This window comes from Kogia breviceps, chromosome 4, assembly GCF_026419965.1.
Source record: "Kogia breviceps isolate mKogBre1 chromosome 4, mKogBre1 haplotype 1, whole genome shotgun sequence".
Taxonomy (NCBI): Eukaryota; Metazoa; Chordata; class Mammalia; order Artiodactyla; family Physeteridae; genus Kogia; species Kogia breviceps.
In genome coordinates this window covers 20,997,818-21,007,785 of record NC_081313.1, presented here as the reverse complement: position 1 = coordinate 21,007,785, position 9,968 = coordinate 20,997,818, and the positions used below count along the sequence as shown (strand labels likewise).

The 9,968-nt window shown below is 35.1% G+C and overlaps 1 pseudogene; it reads left to right on the top strand.

The window, feature by feature from the left end:
- The first annotated feature begins 7,208 nt into the window (after positions 1–7,208).
- Positions 7,209–8,838, top strand: LOC131755311 (T-complex protein 1 subunit alpha pseudogene; annotated as a pseudogene).
- Positions 8,839–9,968: the final 1,130 nt, after the last annotated feature.

Genomic DNA, 9,968 nt, shown 5'->3' with positions numbered 1-9,968 from the left:
TTGAGAAGGGAGTTAGTGCAAGTACACATCTCAGTAGAAGGCTGCTGCTAGTCACGAGGAGCAGATATCTTCATTAATGATCTTAGTGCTTTTCTAGGTATGAGAAGATGCAAGAAATAGGGTTCATAAAATTTTCTCCTTAAAATAACTAACTATCTGAAGGCCTGGTCTGCCAGTTTTTCCCAGAGCACGGAGTGCCTCGTTCCTGACCTCCACGCTGAATTCCTTTCAGGGTGTGTTGGAAGTCAGCGATTGCAGCAGCTAATGACTTAATGCTTGTAGAGGCAGATGGCTAGCAACATTCTTCAGGTGGCAACACCTTTATGAATATGAAAGGATAAGCGACAGATGGGGGAAAATATTTATAAAATATATATCTGACAAAGAAAATATATTCGGAATATGTAAAGAACTGTTCCAGTTCAATAATAAGATGCTAAACAAACCAATTAAACATGGGTAATAGATTGAATAGACATTCCACATTAGGATAGTTTTTACCTAAACCTAGTTTTATACATAACAAATATAATTAATTTCATTTCTCTTAACATTTATTTTGTTTTCTTTAACACCTAAATATATTCTGTCGATATTTAATGAAACACACTTCTTGAGGTGTTTTTAAATAAAACATCACGCTATTTTAATTTGCATATATATTACTGGCTATAGTGCATTACTACATGGCTGTCTTATGTAGATCTGCCAACTTCAAAATGTTAACTTATATACCTTGGTTATTTACAAAAATTACACGATAAATTTTAAATGCAAGGATGAAAAGAAAACATGATATTTGCTTACAGTGCATTATAACTGTTATTGAAAATATTTAATCTCATGTAGGTGGCTTCTCAGAGCATATTTTACTTAAAAATATCTCTTGAATTTTTATTCTGATTTTATTATAATTGTAAGAGATTCTCATTGTTTATATACATCTAAATAATTGTTTTGTAAGTGAAGAAGTCTATACTTTTCTAAAATATTTAGGAGTGCACATCATGAATATGCATACAGATGACAGACATTTAAATTTTTTTTTTTTTTTTTTTTTTTTTGCGGTACGCGGGCCTCTCACTGTTGTGGCCTCTCCTGTTGCGGAACACAGGCTCCGGACACGCTGGCTCAGCGGCCATGGCTCACGGGCCCAGCCGCTCCGCGGCATGTGGGATCCTCCCGGACCGGGGCACAAACCCATGTCCCCGGCATCGGCAGGTGGACTCTCAACCACTGCGCTACCAGGGAAGCCCTTTAAAAATATTTTTAAGGCTCAGCTCACAGTTCATGATTCTTCAGTGCAGGTAAAATGAATGAATTGGGAGAAGTATCATTTTGAATGCATATTTGTTACCATGAACATACTCTGCAAACTTTTGTGGTGCACAGGAAGATTACTCAAGTGTAAATTAGTGATGGCTTTAATAGCTGCATCTGTTCCTCAGGGACATGGGCTGCTGGTTGCAGCAACATTCCAACATGAGGTAATAAAAAAAATTCTGTATAATCACCTTTGAAAATGGTGTAGAACAGAGTCCAAAAACTCAAATATATGCAGAGGTTATCATGGTGGTATACATGAATGAATCAAGCCAGATGCAAAATTAATATTTTCAAAAATTGAAGCTGATTGATCTTCTTGCAATGTATGGTTTTCAATGAGTCAAGGATACAGAAAATGTGCTCTTTCCTTCTTTGAATCTCTTTTCATGCGAAAAGCCACGAAGGCAGCCTTGGTTATTAATGGTTGCTGACACTGGGCTTGGATGTCAGAAAATCACTGGGGAGGAGTGGACAGTAGTAAACTATCAAGTTCTGTGATCCAGCTAATAAATGACTGTGATTCAGCTCCATCAGAGTGTTGCAAAGGCATAGATATGTAATATTTTCATTTTTTTTGAGAAGGGTACATATATCAAATATTATGTGATAGTGCATATTTGAACACAAATTTAATTAAAGCACACATATGCACACACACATTTGTGGATCGATATTTCCTTAGTCAAACAAAACCTCAATTTGGGCAATATAGAGCATGTGAGTTGCCAATATGCAACCTCTAATAGTAGCGATATATGAATTGGATAGGTGTTTGAATTAAATGTTCCTAAAAAATTCTCACCATCTTGTAAATTAGGTGATTCTGAGTTTAAAGCATCAATGATTATTGTAAAACTCTCAGCATCTAGAATCCAAAAACAATTGCTGTCTCATTTGCAATTTCAGTTTAAAACATTAATATCTATGCTTCTTGAAGGAAGGAGTTTGTCAACTTTTTCTTCTCATATGCCTATGAGTCAGTAACACAGTAGGTTTCCTCTAGATATTTTGTAATAAATGACTGAAAACTACAAATTGATATAGCATTCTTTACTTCCTTAATTATTTTATTGGAATACGTTAAGTTTCTGTAAGATAAAGCACCTGAATTTATTCCTTATCCCCTTCGCTTTTTATTCTCAACTGTCTCAAGTATATATAGGGGAAATTAACTTTGAAAACATACAAAGCATCTGCTACAGACGTGAGAGTAAAGGAGAATGAGTCTCCATAGACTACTGCTCTTCCTGCTGTTAAGTGAATGTCATAAAGAAGTCATACCCATTATTAAAATATAAAACAGTGCTGCCATTCCTAAAACTTACTTCCATAGAACTAAGAAACATTTGAGTCTTTTATGTAACTAACTCACATTTGAGGGTTTTATATAGTAGAATAGCTTTATGATTGCTGATTCACAATTTCAATTAAATACAGATGACAGGTGATCATCAATGTAATGACCCCATTTAAATATGCCAGAAAAACTGCAGTTTCTTTGTTATAATATTTAATTTGATTAGACCTCAAAGAAGACAAGTGTACTTCAATGTTTCTGAGCTCCACGTTTTCCAAACTGTGTTGTCAAAATGAGCTATTAATACAACCAAGCTGTGTGTCATAGTATCAGCCTATGCTGCACCACACAAGTACGTAATTGCTCATTTCCTAAATCTTAAACAAAGTACACAAACATTTTGACTATATTTCCTCTAAAATATTTTGCCACATAAAAGGACAAGCAAGTTAATCAATCAAGATTTCCATGTTAGTTAATCTCAAGTTTCTTTGACAATGCCCAGATAATTAGGTAGCTGGTGAGTAATATTTTTTAAAAAGCCTCATCCTTGAACCTGGAAGAATGAGCATTCAGGTAAAAGAATATGATTATACTGGAACTAGGACAAGATAGGATTGATTTACTTGTCTCTACAGATAGTGCTGGTCACTCAAAGTCGAGAAAGTGGAAAGTAATGCATTGTTTTTTATTTTATCTTATTTTATTTTATTGTATGTGCTCTCAAAGTTCAACACATTTGGCTTTAAAAATAAGTTGGTCACTTGGTAATCTTATCTGTTCATCATTGTTTATTGATTAATGTGCCACATACTTATTACAAATAAAGGAAAAACTCAAATTCTTTGAGTGAGTTTCATACGAGGCATATATACATATATATTTTAATGCATTTACATTTTCAGATATTTTTACATTTAAAAAGTAATACTTTAAAATTATATTCATTAAAAACTGAAATATAACAGAGATTAAAGGATTTTTAATGTCTGATATTATAAGCAATAAAATACTGAGGAAAAATTACCAACTAGAAATCATGAAAAGTTGAAAGACTATGCTCCTGCTTCTGAGTAGGCTATCATAACACCAATTTATTTATTAGCCAAAGTAAAAAAAAAAAGTGGGATTATTTGAGATACATATTAAAACATGGCTTTTATTACTTTGAAGTTTCAAGAGAGTCTGCATTTTGTTGTCTCTTGTGAGAGAAAACCTTGAGCAATAACTAAATAAAAATATCACTCAGAGCAATATTTTGAAGCCAATAATGCAAATTATGAATGAATATGACCAAACTGTTTTTGCAACTCAAAAGAGAAAATTCTTGGCTAAGAACAATGCAATGAAAAATATAATCAAAAATCAAATTAATTAATTGCTTGGAGCTTCATTTTAGGAAAGTTTGAAAATTGCCTTGATATAAGTGAATTTTATGGAATAGATAAAAATTTTGCAAAGACCTGCAAGTAGTTAGTTATCCACCAAGTGTCAAAGAGGGCAGTCAGACTCCAGAAAACATCAACTTAGGACACTACTTTGACACTGCACTACAAATGAGTATATTTAAAAGTGCTCAAAACATATTTGAAAAAATATGTGAAGCCTAAGATTAGGCTAATCTTTACAGTTAGATAAAATGATGGATATCATCCACTAAGCCTATTTATCCACTTCTATTTATTTTATTTGTATTAGTGACTTCTAAAAGTTAATAGTTAACAAACTGCTTGATTAGTAAAAACAAACTTTTGAACAAAAGAAAGAAAATGTGACTGTTGTGGAGAACACTGAATTAATTGGACAATATGAATGCTTGTATAGATAGTTGTCAATGCAGTGTGCAAAAAAGAATTGTGCAAAAATTATTAGTTATATTCCAACCCTAGTTCCATTTTATTTTTTTCTTTTCTCTATTATTAATGGTATTAAGGAAGAAAAATTTAAAAGACCCATGTCTTACATATTTGATATTACAGTATTTTTTTAAAAAGAGTAAAATGCTTCTACGATACTTTAAATAGATTAAAATTCAAATCACTTAAATATTTAAGATAAACTACGAATATTTAACCATTTGAAAAGAATGGTAACATATGCCATTATACTGAGTGTGGAATGAGCTGAGAACAACTTTAAATACTTCATTTCTTAATATTCAGCAAGTACATGTAAATTATGATTTATGTCCATTTTAGAGGTGGCAGAAGTAAGGCTTAGAGAGGATAAGAAAGTTGACCTAGCCATCCTCTAGTAATATCAAGATTTAATCTCCTCTGCCTCTTAACAAAACAGATCCTTTCTCTATTACATCAGACTGACTTCTCTGATGATTTGGAAGTTACAATTCCAGGTTTACTGAGAAATGTTTTGCTGTTTGTGACTGGTTTTTCATTATTTCGGACAGAGCTGTGATGGTTATCAATCTGTTGAGGGGAAGTTTCTATGAGTTTGCAGAGGTACAGATCGCACTAGACAAGTGTGCGTCACCACTGTTAACATCTGAGGGTAATATGAGGATAGTATGCCCAGAAATGTTTGTGTTATATATCGAGAGCAAGAAAATGTCTTCAATTCCATGTACAGGTGAATCTTGAGTGATTTCAATTACTTTCTAGTAACTATGTCAGCAACTATTTTAGCTGAAGCTCTTAGCTAGCAAATTAATTTAGAAAGGTCCTCCTGAGGGTAGATTCTCTGACTCATGCTATGAGCTAAAGAACTATAATAGCTAGGATTGTACTACCTGCCTCTAAACATCTAGGGACAGCATCATGTGGTCCTTATTTTAAAGGTGATAAAAAAGCCTTAATTTATTTGACTGTTTATTTCTAGAGGAATTTCTAAACCCACTTCCCTACTAACATAGTATTGGAAATCTGAATTTATATATCTATTATGTGTCTGTGTGTGTGTATGTATGTGTGATATATGTGTATATATAATATATGTGATATGTATGTATATATACAAGATTTATGATATATGTCATATGTATTTTCACTGTCTAGTCTAGAATGCAAGTAGCAAGAAGCTTTGTTTGGTGGGTTTCAAGCAATGCAAACAAATCAAGTGTTTGGTAGATAGAAGAAAAATGAACATACTCTACAGGTATTAAGACAACCTCGTTTGTTCTCAACAGCCTGCATTTTCAAGCAACTGGTAAGGAATGTATATTTCCAAATTTTATCACCTTGTCTCTTAAAAGCTAAGTTCATGGCAAAGACTTTTCCATTAAAGACTATATATAGCCAATTTTTTTTTATTTTTGAAACTTTCAGTATTCAGTGAGGGTTCTTTTTACACATGTAAATCAGATATAGTATTTTGTTGCTCTTCTTTTCTACTAGGCATCTGGAGATAGATTTAAATTGATAAGATATTCATTTTCAGTGATAATATTTGAAAATAAATAATAATTTCCCAAAGCTTTCTATTGACTGCTGTTGTGTCAAAGAGTACCTACTAGTAGATTTTTAAATATATATTCATGTAGCACTTGAATGATGGAAAGTCACAAGTATTTCTAATGCCTGTAATAGAAATATGTATGCAGATTCTGTCATTCAAATATTCCTTTTACTTTATCATATTTCACAGAATTTTATATCCAAAGGGGAAAGAGAAATTTGCAAACATTTCTTATTCGATGAGTAACCATAAGGACAATCCTCAGAGCACTTTGCAAATTGTGCTAAGGCATCAGACTGGCAAGAATGTAAAGGCTCCAAATGCTTTTGTTGGTCTATTTGTTTTGCACCCGCCAGCCTGTGTACATTCTAGTTGCCGACACCTGCTTCTCCATTTCATTTTGCAAAAATCCACCTCATTTCTAAATGAGATGAAAGCAAACTTTGAAATTTGAAGAAAATTTATTACATAGAAAAAAACCCTCTGGCATTGTGTCAGCAGCCAAAACTTTTCATTCAAGAGAATCATATAAAAAGCCATATTAACTTAATTCTACACCTCAGAAATGATTCCTAACTACTGAAAAACTGAGGATTCATGTTCTATGGATGGTTAGGAATTCCATTTGCTACCTAGTTAACTGACCAGGCATATTTGATTACTTTTAGGGTCACAGAATATTTTAGTGGGGAAAGATGATTTTTTGTAGCTAAGGAAAGTTTGTCAGCTATTTCTTCACTGAACAAATTTTTTATTTTGGTAGACACTATTCTAGTCACATGAATCACTTCAGTAAACAAAGTAGACAGATGTTTGCCTACAAGGAACTCATATTATTGAAAAAAATATAATAAGCCAGAGGGTGAATAACCATATGCCCCTTTTGCTTGTGATAGTTTCAACTTGTGCCTATTGTCATGATATGTTGTTAATAGTAACCCCTTCCATTCCATTGTACTACTCAGATAATACATTAAATGGTCACCCTGTCAAAATAAATAATAACTAAGTAAGTTATATAAAGAGTTAGGTGACCCGTTCCATGCTGTCGCCGCTGCTGTGGCCGCCGCCCGGCCCAGGGACAAGACGCTTGCTGCCCACGGTGTGAGTGAAACTCGACGTGTGCCCTGCCGCGAAGATGCAGGGGCCCTTGTCCGTGTTCGGGGGCCGGGGAGGCGATCCGCTCCCAGAACGTCATGGCTGCAGCTTCGATTGCCAATATTGTAAAAAGTTCTCTTGGTCCAGTTGGCTTGGATAAAATGTTAGTGGATGATATTGGTGATGTAAGCATTACTAATGATGGTGCGACCATCCTGAAGTTACTGGAGGTGGAACACCCTGCAGCCAGCGTTCTTTGAGAGCTCGCTGACCTGCAAGACAAAGAAGTGGGAGACGGAACTACCTCCGTGGTTATTATTGCAGCAGAACTTCTAAAAAATGCAGATGAACTCGTCAAACGAAATTCATCCCACATCAGTTATTAGTGGCTATCGACTTGTTTGCAAGGAAGCAGTGCGTTATATCAGTGAGACTCTAATTATTCACACTGATGAACTTGGAAAGGATTGCCTGATCAATGCTGGTAAGACATCGATGTCTTCCAAAATCATTGGAATAAGTGGTGATTTCTTTGCTAATATGGTCGTAGATGCTGTACTTGCTGTTAAATACATGTCTGTCAGAGGCCAGCCTCGCTATCCAGTCAATTCCATTAATATTCTGAAAGCCCATGGGAGAAGTCAGATGGAGAGTATGCTCATCAATGGCTATGCACTCAACTGTGTGGTGGGATCCCAGGGCATGCCCAAGAGAATAGTTAATGCAAAAATTGCTTGCCTTGACTTCAGCCTGCAGAAAACGAAAATGAAGCTTGGTGTACAAGTGGTTATTACAGACCCTGAAAAACTGGACCAGATTAGACAGAGAGAATCAGATATCACCAAGGAGCGAATCCAGAAGATCCTGACAACTGGTGCCATTGTTATTCTAACCACTGGTGGAATTGACGACGTGTGTCGGAAGTATTTTGTGGAGACTGGTGCTACGGCAGTTCGAAGAGTTTTTAAAAGGGACCTTAAACGCATTGCTAAAGCTTCCGGAGCATCTATTCTGTCGACACTGGCCAGTTTGGAAGGTGAAGAAACTTTTGAGGCTTCAATGTTGGGACAAGCAGAAGAGGTGGTACAGGAGAGAATTTGCGATGATGAACTGATCTTGATTGAAAACACTGAAGCTCGTACCTCTTCGTCGGTCATCTTACGCGAGGCAAATGATTTCATGTATGACGAGATGGAGCGCTCTTTACATGATGCGCTTTGTGTGGTGAAGAGAGTTTTGGAGTCGAAATCTCTGGTTCCTGGTGGCGGCTCCGGAGAAGCGGCCCTGTCCATATACCTCGAAAACTACGCAATCAGCATGGGCTCCCGGGAACAGCTTGCTATTGCCAAGTTTGCAAGATCTCTTCTTGTTATTCCCGATACTCTGGCAGTTAATGCTGCCCAAGACTCCACAGATCTGGTTGCAAAATTAAGAGCTTTTCATAATGAGGCTCGAGTTAACCCAGAACACAAAAATCTAAAATGGATTGGTCTTGACTTGGTCAATGGTAAACCCCGAGACAACAAACAAGCAGGGGTGTTTGAACCAACCATAGTTAAAGTTGAAAGTTTGAAATTTGCAACTGAAGCTGCAATTACCATTCTTCGAATTGACAATCTTATTAAATTACACCCAGAAAGCAAAGATGATAAGCATGGAGGTTACGAAGATGCTGTTCACTCTGGAGTCCTTGATGACTGATCTTTTTTATTGATGACAATGTTAGATGCAGTCATCTTGTTGTACCTCGAATATTACACATTAAAGTGCAAAAAGCTGTCAAAAAAAAAAGAGTTAGGTGATAAGTGCTCTAAAAAAGAAACAGTAAAGTGGGGTGGAATGTATAGGAGTGTGGGAGATGGTGGAGAGGGAGTTGCTATTACTAAGGCTGTCAGAGGAGACCTCATTTCAGATTGAAATTCAGCGAAGACTGGATGGGGGCAGTGGCTCTCTGGAGGAACCTAGTCCAAAGGAAATGTCACTGCAAATATATTAAAGTGGTTGAGTGACCTAAGTCACCAGTATAGCTGGAACAAAGATGTCCAAGAGGAAAAGAAAGTCGGATCCTGTAACTACTTGTGAGGCCATTGTAAAAACTTTGGAACTTATTCTAAGAAAACTGAGGAAAAATCTGGATTGGTTTCATCAGAGAAGTGACAAAAGAATCCCCCTGACTATTAGTACAAAAGAGATTGGTAGGAGGAAAGAACAAAAAAGGGAGTCTTGTTTTGGGGATCTTTTTATTTCCCACTGGCCAAAGTTTTAATAAAATTAAGTGATTTAGTAATAGTGCTATCCTTGGCATTTTTACCATTTTTAAGAAATGCTTCTACATTTTCAACATACAGTACCATGTTTGTCCTATCATTTCTATTTCTATTTTGCTTTTTCAATTGCTTTTATTTTTATTTCATATGGATAATATTATCAAATGCTTTCTTCTGTATCTTTTTATATGATTAGTTTTTTCCTTTAATATACCAAGGTGGTGAATTAAATATGTATGTTTGTGTGTGTGTGTGTGTGTGTGTGTGTATGCTATATATACAGTATTCTTTAAATACATTTTTGTATTTATTCCTATTCTCTTTGGGATTTTTGCATGTATTTGGTGATACATTTTGACTATAATATTCATTTCTATTATCATCTTTGTTTTATTTTGATATCATGAGACTAGACTCACAATTAGGTAATGAGTATTTCCACTTTTTGTGTTCTCTGAAATAATTAGTATAATACTGGAATTATCTTACTTGGAGTATGTGATACAACTCATCTGTAAAACTGGATTTTCTATTTTGCTGTGAGGATGTAGTTTTTCAATCTTAATTTA